Source organism: Cibotium barometz, chromosome 28 (assembly GCF_041138505.1).
Source record: "Cibotium barometz isolate CiBa-2024 chromosome 28, ASM4113850v1, whole genome shotgun sequence".
NCBI lineage: Eukaryota > Viridiplantae > Streptophyta > Polypodiopsida > Cyatheales > Cibotiaceae > Cibotium > Cibotium barometz.
Genome location: NC_141073.1, coordinates 13,395,702 through 13,409,810, shown reverse-complemented (window position 1 = coordinate 13,409,810; position 14,109 = coordinate 13,395,702). Strand labels below are relative to the sequence as shown.

General features: G+C 39.2%; 1 long non-coding RNA gene across 1 annotated transcript in view; it reads left to right on the top strand.

Annotated features, from left to right (window-relative positions):
• Window positions 1–7,964: 7,964 nt before the first annotated feature.
• Window positions 7,965–14,109, top strand: part of LOC147622515 (uncharacterized) — a 48,793-nt gene continuing 42,648 nt past the window's right edge. Inside the window, exons 1-2 of the long non-coding RNA XR_015269576.1 lie at window positions 7,965–8,118; window positions 8,234–8,364. This is a non-coding gene — a long non-coding RNA (uncharacterized LOC147622515). The remainder of the gene's footprint in view (window positions 8,119–8,233; window positions 8,365–14,109) is intronic.

The window sequence follows — 14,109 nt, the reverse complement described above, 5'->3', positions numbered from 1 at the left end:
AGAAGTATTTTTAATGTCTCCTTTAGTCCCCTTTTAGGTCCTGTGTGCAAATTTAAGTATGAGATTTGGGAGATTTTGGATGCAAGGTTGCAAATTGGTCCTAGTCCTTTGCCTTGGTTTAAGTCTACTCTCCTGCTCCTATTGCATTCAACCTCCACACCTTCAAGCAACCGGCCGTAGCCTACTCAAGATGAGGTGGTTGTTTGCAAAAGCGCACAGATCCTAGAGAAATTTCGGCAGCACCTCCCCCTTTCAGGGTTAATGCGCCGTCCTAGGGCCGCTTTGCTGAGCAAAGGGTAGACGCAAACGTCTCTTCTGGCGCTTGAAAAGCAACCAGGAACCAAATGTGTGTGACGGTACTAACCCCGTCCCCGATCTCAGAGCAAGCTCTGGCCAATAGATCAAAAAACGAAGCGCTCCGGTACCTGCAACCTGCAAACAATATCACAATCCTAACATGCAATGGCTCTAGGGGCTCTGGGGCTCTACCTGCACACCTGCTCTGTTCAAATTTTAGCCTCTGGTTACCCCATCGACATACCCCATCGACAGCAGTAAAAGAGGTCAAAATGGTATCACAGATAGCTCACAGCATGCTCACACTCTGTCTGACCTCAGAATTTCAAAAAAGTTTTTGTGCTCCTGTGAGGTCACTCCATCGACAGGCTGCCTGTCTATGGGGTAAACAGAGAGCAGAATTCTGATGGGCAGTGGGGTGTAGCAGGTAGGCAATGCCTATGGGATGCCTAGGATGCTAAAAATTCAGCTGAATGATGACTTTGCAATGACTTTAGCATCAATTTTGGTGCGGAAGCTCATAGCTTAGCAAGGTCAACTGACTATCTCGATGGTCACCGTTCCTTGCCGCTTGAGTTTAGAGTAGTCCTCGGTCGGAGCCGATTGTACCCGATACACTCACTCGGGAGTACTAGGAAGTGGACAAGATCATATCAATTGACATAGCTAAGGAGAACTTGACCCTAGCCTAGTTGACACCAAAAGCCAATGCAAATGCATCATGCAAAAGATCTTTTCACTTCCAAGGTTTATTTCTAAATGCCAATGCAAAGGATATCCTCATACTACAAAGCATTTCAGTGCTTGATCACCTTGACCTTATTCTTCACAATTCCAAGAAGACCTCAACCATTTAGAACCATCCCATCAATGGTCATGACCATCGAAACCAAATCTTCAAGACCATGTCCATCATACCCAAGGCATAAGAAACCACAGGAACCATTTTATGAAAAAAAGAACCATGACATAAAAAAACATGCCATAGAGGAAGAGGTATCTCTTTCCTAGATTGAAAATAGACAAATTACTGTACAAGAAGACGAGAGAGAGAGAGAGAAAAAAAAGTAGCCTCATACCTCGTATGTACAAGAGAAGATAATCGAATGTCGGGATGTAAAGATACGAGTTGAGTGGGAGGGGGGGTTTTATATTGATGAGAATAAAGGCTCAGCTAATCTCATACACTCATCAAAAGAGAGATAGAGAGCTCTCTTGGGTAGCCAATCATCAACAAGAGAAGGGTGGTCCATCCACCACCGATGGAGAGAAAGAAACGGAGAGAAACCCCACTCTTTTGTTGACTAAGGAGGAGCGACGGTGTGGGGAGCAAAAAAGTGGGGAAATGCCTCTAATGGGGTCTCCCTCACACGTCGAAACTCACACAAAACACAAAAGGGGCACCACCAACTCATACCCTAGCTGGAAGGGAACAAAACTCACACACACTTGCATACACTCACCCGCTCTTGAAACGAAACTTCAATCTGCTTCAACCCTCATCCACCAACCACCCCAAAAAACTTGAAATCCCACACGTACACACATACAACAAGACACACAAAAGGAGTTGGGCACATCAACAGCTACAACCCTCTACTCAATTGATATATATGTGCATAAATGGGTACACTCCCTTGTACATAGGCTCAAAGCCATAAGCAAATAAAAGGAGAGAGAAAAAGGGAGAGATGGATTAGCATGAGTAAGAGCAGGGGCCATCACCGGCACACACACACACACACTTCACTCATACATACACACATCCTCTTTCAAAACCAACACAAGTATAGACAAATATTCTTCTTCATAGTTTGTATAATGGCAAAGCTTCAGCTTTAGCATGGCTTCCACATAGCTTTCGTAACTTTTTCTATGTACAAAGAGCTCATTAAATAGGCTAGCTAAAAGGTGCTCAAAAAAAGAAAAACAATACATGTATGCCAAGTGGTGGCCTCTCAAAGAATTACTAAAACATTCCCATGTCTTTGCATGGGAAAGGGCATGGGCAAGTGGTTTTTTCCTTTTCTCTTATCTCTCTCTCTCTCTTCTTATATATGTGTGTGTACATGTGCTTAGCATGCATTGAGTTGCTCTTTATAGCTAGTCAGGTTGCCTTCATGTGGGAGACATGCCTTAATTTCCAGACTTCTTGTTTTAGGAGAAGGCCCCTTAACGCGGGTGGGAACCACCTCTTATCTAGCCAGGGCCCCAAATGGGCCCTAGCTCCATGGGCGGCCCCCCCGGTGTGAACCCTGCATCACCATCGTCATCAACACCACCGAGATCACCATGAAACCTGTACCCGCAGTCCACCATAGCCATGGACAAGCACCATCAAGGAGACCACCATGAAGGCGGCCACATATAGCAGCAGCAACCCGCTGTCACGGCACCGCGAGGGATCACCACCGCCATCTTGCATAACCAACAAGAGCCACAAGAGCGCACAGACACACAACAAAGCAGCCATCACACACAACAACCGAGAGCAATAGCCCGCCATAGCCTCCACAAGGAGAGCTCCAAGGAGCAATGTCTCGTGAGAGACAATATGAAGCATGGCTTCATTTTGCTTTAAATACCATAGGCTACAAGTGTAGTTTTACTCATACGGGATTTATCCCATGTGCAAGGCTGCCACATGTCAGTCTCACAAGAAGCCTCCAAGGAGCAATGTCTCGTGAGAGACAATATGAAGAATGGCTTCATTTTGCTTTAAATACCATAGGCTACAAGTGTAATTTCACTCATATGGGATTTATCCCATGTGCAAGGCTGCCACATGTCAGTCTCACAAGAAGCCTCCAAGTCCAAGCTACCGAAAACACAAAAAATTGATTTTTTTTTCCCTTCTTCTCAACTGGCCTAGTGCCCTAGTTTTGCATGACTGCTCTAGCCAAATGGCTACTCCAAATGAAAAACCACCTTGATAGCCCTTTTGCTCACATGTTCCAACACATCTCATCTTCATCCAGGTTCTCGAACCCTTGGAAAATCAGCCCCAAAAGTGGGTGGTTGCACCATTTGCAATATCCCCGGGCATAGATACCCTCCTTTGATGCTTAATAACTTGCAACTCAAACCTCTGATTGATAAACTAATCATATAGCCTTGTAGCCGTCAACTTCTACTACATTCCAAAGCTTTTATCCACTTGCAACCGCTTGTCCAAGCACCCGCTATTTAGCTCCGAAGTTGGGTGGTTGCACCCTGCCAATCTTCAAACAAACTTCATTGTTGTCCATGGATGGTGCCCATACCTCTGCTTCTGCTTTGATGCATGCACCTCTGCTTCAGTTGGGGGTTCCTCTTGCTGCATAATCTCCAGACAATGGCTTGATCCTCTGGTGCATAAACGGCAATGTGCACATTCGTAGGGACAACATAATAGCCCCGACTAGGCGTACATGGCCCCTAGATTGCACTAGTCGGTTGCAGCCCCTACCTTGTCAACGCACACGGCATACATGTCCACCTTAGCACTGTTCAGTTTGTTTGCAACAACCCTTGCTTCGTGTTATAGCCACGGATTATGGCCCTTTGTTAATGGAAAATGAATCTATCTATGTAACTCACATTCTTTGAATCTCCTTTAATAATTGCCACTTGATCTCTTTTGTCATATTGCTTGTCCATTTCACACCCATAAGAACTCAAATTTCCAAGCTACATAAAATTCTAAGTATTTAAAAAGAGTAAACTTATGTGAAACCAAAAAAATCACACTGTTGATAATTGCCAAACAAAAAAGATGATGTCCTGTACTCACCATGTTTGACATAGATCCACTTTCATTTGCTTCTCCAATCCCTCGTTCACTTCATGAGAAGTCTCACTTTGCTCACCTTCTACACAAAGTGTCAAAATTTATCACACACGTAAGCACTCAAATTTCCAAGCCACATAGATCATAGAAAAACATATAGATAGATAGATAGAAATATAGACAGGTAGGTAGTGATAGATTGATAAAAATATATATCTATCGTACGTAGATAGATAGATGGATGAATAGATAGTAGATAGCTAGGTAGATAGATGAATAGATAGGAGGATAGATGGATGAATTGAAATGTAGATAGATGGATGGTTCTATAGCACATATACATAGATAGATATATAGAAATATAGAAAGAAGAATATTATATATATATGTGTGTGTGTGTGTGTGTGTGTGTGTGTGTGTGTGTGTATAACCAGATAGATAAATAGATCTAGATTGATAGATAGATGAAAGATATATAGATAGATATATTGATAGAAAAGAAAGATAGATAGATAGATGGAAAAAAATGAAGATAGATAGATAGATCAGAATAGTACATACATATATAGATAGATAAGGAGATGAATATGCATTCCGTTTGCATTTTGTATGCTCCAAATATGCTCATTATGTAGGTTTTAGTGATCCTTTACAACTTGTAGCAAAATATGTTAAGGCATTATAGTACACCATGATACCCTATTTTGCCCATTGTCTTAGAGAAAATAAATACATACATACATTGATAGATAGATTGATGGAAGGATTCTAATATATGTATAAATAAATACATAATAGTTGATAGCTAGATAGATTGCTAGATAAATTGATAGATGGATAGATTGATTGATTGATGCATCAATTATATATATGTGTGTGTGTGTGTATGTGTGTGTGTGTGTTTGTGGATAAACATACAATAGGTGCTAGGTAGATAGATGGATAGACATATTTGATAGATAGATATATAGATAGATAGGTAGATAGATAAGAAAAGTAGATAGATTTGTAGGTAGATAGATAAAGAAGATAATAGATGACTAGATAAGTAGATAGGTAGGTAGGTAGGTAGATAGATAAAGAAGATAATAGATGACTAGATAAGTAGATACGTAGGTAGGTAGGTAGGTAGGTAGATAGATAAAGAAGATAATAGATGACCAGATAAGTAGATAGGTAGGTAGGTAGACAGATAAAGAAGATGACTGAATATATAGGTAGATAGGTAGATAGATAAAGAAGATAATAGATGACTAGATAAGTAGATAGGTAGGTAGGTAGATAGACATGTAGATAAAAATGGAGATAGTTAGATAGAAAAAGATAGTATATATTGATAGGGAGATATATAGGTAGCTGGGTAGGGTAGGTAGATGAGATACACAGATAGATAGAGAGACATATCAATAGGTAAATATATTGATAAAGAGATAGATAGATAGATAGATAGATAATATATAAGTAGATAGATGATGATATGTGGATATCTATTTAACTATCCAAAGCACTATGTATCATAGACACAATATGGATGGACACATAAACATGTGGAGAGGTTGGTGGATGCAGATATATAAATAGATAGATGGATATATAGATCAATCTATCAATCAATAGATATGAAAAAGCAAGGAAGGATGGCTAGATGGATATGAAGATGAAGAAATAGACAAATAGAGTGATTGATTGATGGATGAATGGATGGTTATCTAAGTATGGATAAATAGATAGATAGGTAGAAGAAGAAGAGGTAGATAGATAGATAGATTAATGGCTAGATACATAGATACATGGTACATAGGTAGCTAGGTGGATGGTCATATATTTATTAATAAATACATAATATAGAACTAGATCACTGAAAGCTTCTTGTAAAACAAGTTCTATCTTGAAGATTTTTTTTTAAAATTAAGTTCTTTTGGAGCACCAATGATTGAATAATTACATTTAGGGTTGCACTGACAATAAATCAACCTAAAAGTGTAGTTTGAAAAGGTATCAAAATAACATTTAAGAAAATCAAATTTTAAATGGAATGGAAATGGTAGCTTGTTTTTTCTTTCTGACTGTAAAACATGAAAGCCAAAGAGGTCCTTAACAAGCATCTCCTTCTTTGGTCTTGGTATCACAAAAAATATGGTAGAGGGTTTGTTTTTTTGGTCAATAAACTCTAAATTGTCAAAAACGATAATTCCTTTCTTGGGGAGTTTGTGGTAATGCTTGCCAAGTCTTGTTTGAGCTCAATTTAATATGTGTATGAGCTATTGTTTGTCACTCTTTGTGGTAGTTTGCCTACCAAGTGATGGCTTTACCTGATGCAAAAAGATAGGGCACATTTTGAATATTTGATAATGCATTTGTGAGTGACTATTGTCGTGACTATGAAATAAAATATAATTTACACATTAGATTGATTAGAGAATTATCGAAAAATTAAACATTTTGATGAAATAATTCACTTTCTTGTCTAACATTATCATTATTTGCAGTTGTTGTGCTTCTTATTTCAAGCTACTAAAATTATTTGTATATTTTTCTTTAAAAGGCTTTTATTTTCCGTTCAAATTAAAAAAAAGTCCAAAATAAGAGCAATGCGCCAAGGTATTCTTCGAGACTCACAACCTAGCAGGGTGGTAGCGAGTTAAGGGTACCCCACTTTTGTCACCTTGAACCTCTCTGGACAGCACAAAAACAGGCATTTTTTCACTTTGAAACACCTAGTTTCCATATCTAGAAAGCTCCATTGGAGATAAGATTTGGTGGGCACATAAAACCCATATTGGAGATCCCAATTACAAAAGATGATCAAAAAACAAGGTTGTTTACTCAAAATGTAGGTGGACGGACATATCATAGGTATTAGATGTCGCAAATTTTTCTGCATGACAATAAAAAGAAAAAAAACATTATAGCTTTCACCTCATAGATCCAATTATCAAGCCATTTTGCAGACCAAATATATAGTATGTGTACAACTTAATTTGATTTATTGGGATTTTTTAAATGTATTTTGCTAGTTTTTATAAATTTTTATCTTGAAAAAAATCTCTTAAAAAAGTGTCAATTTGGCGTTCACCAACTTTCAATGATCTACATATCAACTTTCAAGATCCAATGGTCAAATGCTAGAAAAAAGTTAATAGAATGTGCTAGTATGATTTAATCATAAAGTAAACGATTGATTTTTTTAGATCTTCCTTGAAAGTTATCATCAGGTTGTCAGAGGCTCAGTAAAAGTAGTGTAAATAATTTGTAATAATTAAAAAATATGTGAACTTCAAGTGATTCTTATATATATGTAAGACCTTTGCTTTATGAACATAACAAAAAACATTTGGGTCAAATTGAGTAATGGAAAGTCGTCAGCTCTCACCTTGTTTCCTTTTTCCACCCCAAGGACCGTTTTCGATTTGGTGGGTGCGGCTAAGTATATGCCAAGTATTCAAATGATGCCAATTTGTTGTATTTTTAAGGTGGGGTAACATATTCATAGTCCTGTGTGTCCATGTGATAACAATTTTAAGAGTTGTAGTTTATGTCACACTTGGCTACAAAGTGCCAAAAGTGGGTCACCTCTATCTTGCAACCACCCAGCAATATTTTTTGGAATTTTTTGCTTCTTGCTTAGTTAAAACCATTGTAGTAAACTAATTATTTGGCGGTCGTGATTCTGGTGTGTAAAGGCCCTTGTTGCATGTGTGAATGGCCCTCTATTAGTTATACCTGAACTAACCTCAATCTAGCTAGGTAACTAGACCTTATCTTCATGATTGAGCGGCAAATTGCCCACCAAGAAGCTAAGGTGCAGACTATTGCAATTTCGCGCCACGTCGATCTACTGAAGGCATTTACCTACGCAGAGATCAGAGAGAGAGAGAGAGAGAGAGAGAGAGAGAGCTGCTCAGAGCGCTAGTGCATATTGTACTAGCTAGTGGCAAGCGATAAGCGCAGAGAGAGAGAGAGAGAGAGAGAGAGAGAGAGAGTTGCAGCTATAGATCTACAGAGCGCAACAGCTATACAACGTCCTTCACTTCGACCAGCTTCTCTGCAAGGTTCTATTTCGGGCTGGTTGTGTGTGTGTGTGTGTGATATTGCTTATCATGCTTATCTCTTGTGTACTGTAATGGTGCCTATATTTGGTCATGATTTTGTTGGGAAAGGACGCAGGCGCAGATCAATTTTGCCACTTGATCAAGCTTGGAGGCTCTGTGATCAATTTTGCCGCTTGGAGGCGTTGTAGTTGCGACGCTTGATCGAGCTTTGCCACTTGGAGAGCATCCAATAATTTATTTTTCCAGGTATTTTTATAGTACCCATGATACTTTCAAAACGTGTATACTTTCCTCTTCATCTAATAGATTCAATGTCATTTAATATGGTATAAATTTATAATATGGTATAAATTTGGTGTTGTGCATCATATATATATATATATATATTAGGCTTACTAAAAACTACATTGTAAAAAATAGTATAAGTTTGTTTATATATAAATTTTCTCTCAACCTATAAAGTCATAAATAAAAAGATTTTTTCAAAGTCATAAATAAGAAGACATTACTAGTTGTAGTAAAGGATCATACTTTCAAAAAATGTATTTTTTGTAGTTAAACTAAAGATGAACTAGTAAGTAGAAAAAGGTGGTTTCTATATGAAATTGAGTGTAACATCTCGATGATCAATGGGAGGGAATCTTGTTCTAGGTGGGGCAAGTGCCTATCCGGACAATCCCTTGCCCAATGATCACTGTTAAGCCCTTTTAGCATAGCGGCTCTTTTCTACGACACTCCAAAGAGATGTCTATGGAGAGCTTAACCCAACTAGCTCACGGAGGTTACCTCACTTTGTCAAGATGAGGAAATCTCTAGCTAAATGCTTAGGTAGGACTTACGATTGTTCTTAAGCACACACACACACACTTAACCAAGCTAATTAGCAATAGAAATGCTAATCAACTCACTCTCTACCCACCCTAATTAACTTCAAATTAATGTAATGAAGGCTTGCCTTGAACCCACAAGCATTAGCAAGCAATCAACAAGCTTTATCTATTCACTAATATCCACTAATGGCAACCCACTAATGAATGCTAGGTCTAAGATTAACTCATAAACACATGCTACTAATTGGAATCATTAACCTAATCAAGCAAAGCATAGACTCATAAGCTACCATTGCAAGCATTTCCTTTCAAGTGCTTATTCACCTCTTTCTTCAATGTTATTCATGCCCTAATGCAAGCAACAAGGTTACTCATTAATCATGCTTCAATGCTAATAAAGCTAATTAAGCACACACACACACACTCCTTTGATTTAAAAAAACATACACACATAGAGTCATCTACTACTTAATCCTATAAAGAAATATTCATCCATGCACACTTGATCATTGTTTTAATTAAATAGAGAAGAGAGAGAGAGAAACCATTGCCATTGCTCATTAATTAATCATGAATATATTACAATAGAGAAAGCTTAAGCAAGGATGCTTGCAACTAGCTTGGTTTAGATTAGAGTAGTGGGTTTAGGGAGCTCTTAGCTAGAATGTTAAAGCTCTACTTCAAGAATAACCAAAAAGCCCTCACTTCTTAGAGTTGTTCACTTTTATACCTAGGTTTAACTTACTAGGCTTTTCACACTTAAACTAAGTAAAAATGATAGTTAAGCGGATAGATGGGTTGTGGGTTTACAATTTGGAACTCCATGAGCCCACAGATCAGCTAGGTGATATATATACAATGTACTTTGGCGGGAATCACTACAAAAAAGGATTTATGGCTTCAAAAATGATATTTCCCGCACTTTAGGATTTCGCACTCTTCCCATGACAATGGTCCTCTTTTCTTTATGTACCTGTTACCTATTATCGTACCTGTCCCTGTTGATGTTCTCCAAACAATCCCCCTTATCTAAAGGATGTTCGTCTGTGGATATCTCAAACAATAGGTGTTGTGGGTGGTGGAGGGTCTCTTCTTGAAGGGCCGGCTCCGTCTTTTGGGTGTTCGTCATGTCTTCTGTAAGTCCTTTTTAACTTAAATGGATTTATGTTAGAAGGTTGACCTCGGCCTTGTTGTCTAGCAAAGTGGCCTCGTGATGCTGAAGGTGTTTTGTAGCCTGCTTGGTCTAGGAGGTTTTTTACTTGAGCTAAAATCTCGAAAGTATATCCTGCTGTTGGAAGGTTAGTCCTAGGCCTAACTGCCCTGATGGCTTCATCCATTTCTTCCATTCTGGCTATCCTCTATGGATCTGTTACATCTGGTGGTGGTGTTGGAATTTCTATTTCTTCCACTACATACACCATAATGCGTTGAGTTACTGTAGCATTGCTATAGAAGCAACTACTATTGTAAGATTCTATGAAACCTGTAGTGAACATCTCTTCAAAGGTCTTCATATCAGAGCTTTTCATGTACCTGACTCTGGCATATAATCCATGGACCTGCTTTGGAGCTGGCGCTAGGTCAAAGTGCCATGCAAGCCCTGCATCTCCCAAGTTAAAACAATGTCAGGCTCTTTCGCGAAGCCTGATCTCCTGAAATTTTGTGAATACCCTCATAAGCAACCTCAAAATCTTGCAAAACATTTTACATGAAATATCTGGCACGTCGGCGTAGATCTTGCTGTAGGTCCTACATTGCTGCAAGAACCAATCCTTGGTGATCTCTATAAAATGTTGAGGGTTGGGTATGCTTGGGTAGTTGAGAGCCATGGGGTTTGATCATCGGGTTCTCTCAAAATCTGCCCAAGAGTATCTGCGCCTGCAGAGGCAATAGGTGGGATATGTCCTCAGGATTTGGGGGAAATTGTAGAGGATCAAAGAGTCCCCTCTCTCTTTCTCATCCATTCCATCCTCCACGAGAGTTGATTCTCCAAAAGTTCTGCTATACTAGGATTGATTGGATGGATGTTATATCCTGCTCCCGTCGGCTCTGGGTTCTCCAATTCCCATTGCTCCCATTCCCGCTCCAAAGCAGCTTGCATTAGTGGAAAGCTTTGGGTGGTTGATTTGGCCATAAATGCTTTTCCAATTCCCTAATATGTGCTTCATGCACATATTGTCATCGTACTTGCTCACTGAGGGTAGCAAACATTTCTTTTATCATTTCCCATGTTGGGTCTTGCTCTGCACAGCTGGGTGCTCTTCCTCCTGTTGCTCGACATTTAGAAATTCTTGTTCTTGTTGCAGTATCTGTGGGGCTACCACTTGTGGCTACAACATTTTGGCTGGCTATGACAATGGTGCATCTGCCTTTGGCTCAGGCCTTACCCAATCAAATTGGCTGGGAAGACTATGTGGTTTCCATGTAGCTTTAAGTGCTTCCCTTACTTATGCATCTCCTTTACTAAAGCTGCATTCTCCAATCTGCTATTACTGAGAAGTCTTCTTGTGTCTTCTAGCTCTTGTCTCAGCAACTGGCCTTCTTCATCCGTATAGTCGATGTAATGGTGCTTTTGCTGGGCACAATTATACCACTTCCCAATGCAAATCTGTATGCCTTTTTTGTTTGATCATACTTGTCCTGTGCTATAGACAACAACTGAGCAGTCTTAGATGCAGCTTCTTGAGCTCTTAATATTTCTGCTTTTGATACGGCCTTTGCCGCTTCTAGCTTTCTAACATCCTCACAGCACATATCTTCCGTATATGCAGGGCTACGTCGAGTTCGTCGGTAAGGCACTCTGCCTTCCGCTCCAAATCAACAATGTCGAACTCGAGATCTTTAGCTCTACTTTCCAAATCCAATTTTTCTTCTTCCGAAGCTGTGCATCTGCGCACTAGTTCTTCTTTCTCCTTTTTGAGGGTTTCAATACTTGAAGAGGTCTCATCGTATTCAGTTTGCCTCTGCTCCAGTGCTGCTTTTAGAGCTTTTTTCTCAACTGACATGTTATCATGTGACTCCTTGAGGAGCCCGAGCTCGAACTCATTGCTTTCAAGTAGCGCTTTAGTGTTTTGGAGTTCTTGCTTTAATTTTGTTATTCTTTCTTGATCCTTTTCACCTTCTCATGGCTGACCTTACTTGAGTCTCAAAGGATTCAGCCTTGTTCTCCTGCATATTCTCCCATAGTGCCTCGTTAGATGCCACAGATTTTGAATGCATCTTTTGAACATCTGATAGTTCACTTTGTAGTTTAGATACTCTTGTTCTCTGTTCTGTGATGTTCGTTATGTCATCTTCAATCAATTTTTCAGCCATGAACTTTTAAATACCGGGGAGCTTTGAAAACTTGATCACATTATCAAACATGACACCCATGATCTCACCATATTCTGCCGGTTGTTCTTGCACTACCGGGACTTCTTCCCCACTTTTGCTCAGGGCTTCATTTACCCTTTGTGGTATTTCCCGACTCCACGGAGCTCTGTGCAGATATTCAGTTGTTGCCTCAGCTCTTGTTCTTGCTCTTCTTGCTTCTAGTTCTTCATTATTTGCAAAAGGTCTGCCGATGAAAATGTTATCTAGCTTTGTCTCTTCCTGTGCTTTCTCCATTCTTGCCTTCTTGCTTTTATTCTCATGTTCTTGTTCAAGCTTCCACTTTCGTTGTTGGCGTTCAATTCTTTCTTTGGCTTCAGCTTCTTCAGCTCTTTTTCTTTCATAAGCTTCATACACTGTTAGTGTAATTGATTAAGCTCTTATAAATTGTTCTTAATTACGACAATAGCTTGTGTATCTGTGCATAACAATTGTAGTTAATTAATTTAATTAGATAGGTCTTTCAATTAGCATAATCATGAGCACTTGATAGACATGAGCATAAAGAGAAAAGACACATATTGAGGGGCCGATTTCTTGAGCCCAGCCCCCCCTCGAAAGGCTTTGTATTAATCTTTAGCTCAAGCTCATTTAAGAGTCATTGCTTGAGAATAATACATCATAAGAACCATGGGTTCTAAGATCTCCAAAACCCATACAACTTGATAGCTTTAAGGAGCTTCTTGTAAACATTCTCCTATTCTCAAGCCCTCAAATACCACATGGGCAAAGAAGAACTTTCAGAGAAAAGGAGTAGAGTTCATGTAGATGAAGGAGTAAGCTTTCATGGAAAGCTTTATAAACTATTTAACAAAATAGCTACCAAGGAAGGTAGCATAAGCAAGCTATGTATTCTAGAAGGAGAGAGTTCAAGCATGTAGAGCATGAAGAGAGCTTTTTGCAAGATGGTCTCTATTCAGCCTGCCTGATCACCTCTGTAAAAGGCGCTTTTGGCTTTGATCTCTTCTACAAAGGTGTAGACCTTGAAATTAGCTCAATTTTCGTATAAATTTTTTTGAATTCCAACCTTGTATGAGCAAGTTATGCTCATTTTAGTAAAGACTGCTTTCTCCCCCTTTTCAGAAATAGCAGTTTTGACATTTTTGGAAGGAGGGAAGGTCCTGAAGCATGGGGATAGGGAGCGACCTCTTTTGGGATTTCTTTTGGGACTTTTGAAGGGGTAAGTGAGGCTTCTTGGTCCTTGACACCATCCACTTACCCTTCTTGCCCAGAAGCCCCCGTTCCCACTACCGTAAGCCATAAATTGCTCATTTTTTGGTCTCCCGGGAATCCGTTTGATCTCTCGGAAATCATAATGAGATCTTAGAAAATTGTCCTTTGCACTTTTGAAGTAGCATTCACCTATAAGCACCTCCTATTGCCTGAATGCACCACTTGCTCATTTACCCTTAGCTTTAATTAACATTCTCTCTCTAGAAATAACTCATTTCTAGTGAGATAATATCCGTTTAAAAGCTAGTAACTTATTTGATGCACTTGTAAAGGTTTATATTTATTTTAGCATTTAGTTATGCCTAAATATACCCCCTTGCATAACATTAGCTTTCCTTTGCTCTCTCTCTCTCTCTCTCTAGAATGGCCACTTTTTAGAGAGATAAAGTCCTGAAAAGCTCATCAAAATACAATTTGATGACATTACCCCGCCCTTAAATCATAGTCGTCCTCAACTATGCATGTATTTAAGGAATGGCCTTAACATTTTAGCACTTTGCTTTGGATCCACTTTTAGCTAAATTACACCATTCCACAATAGATGTAATCTACTTGG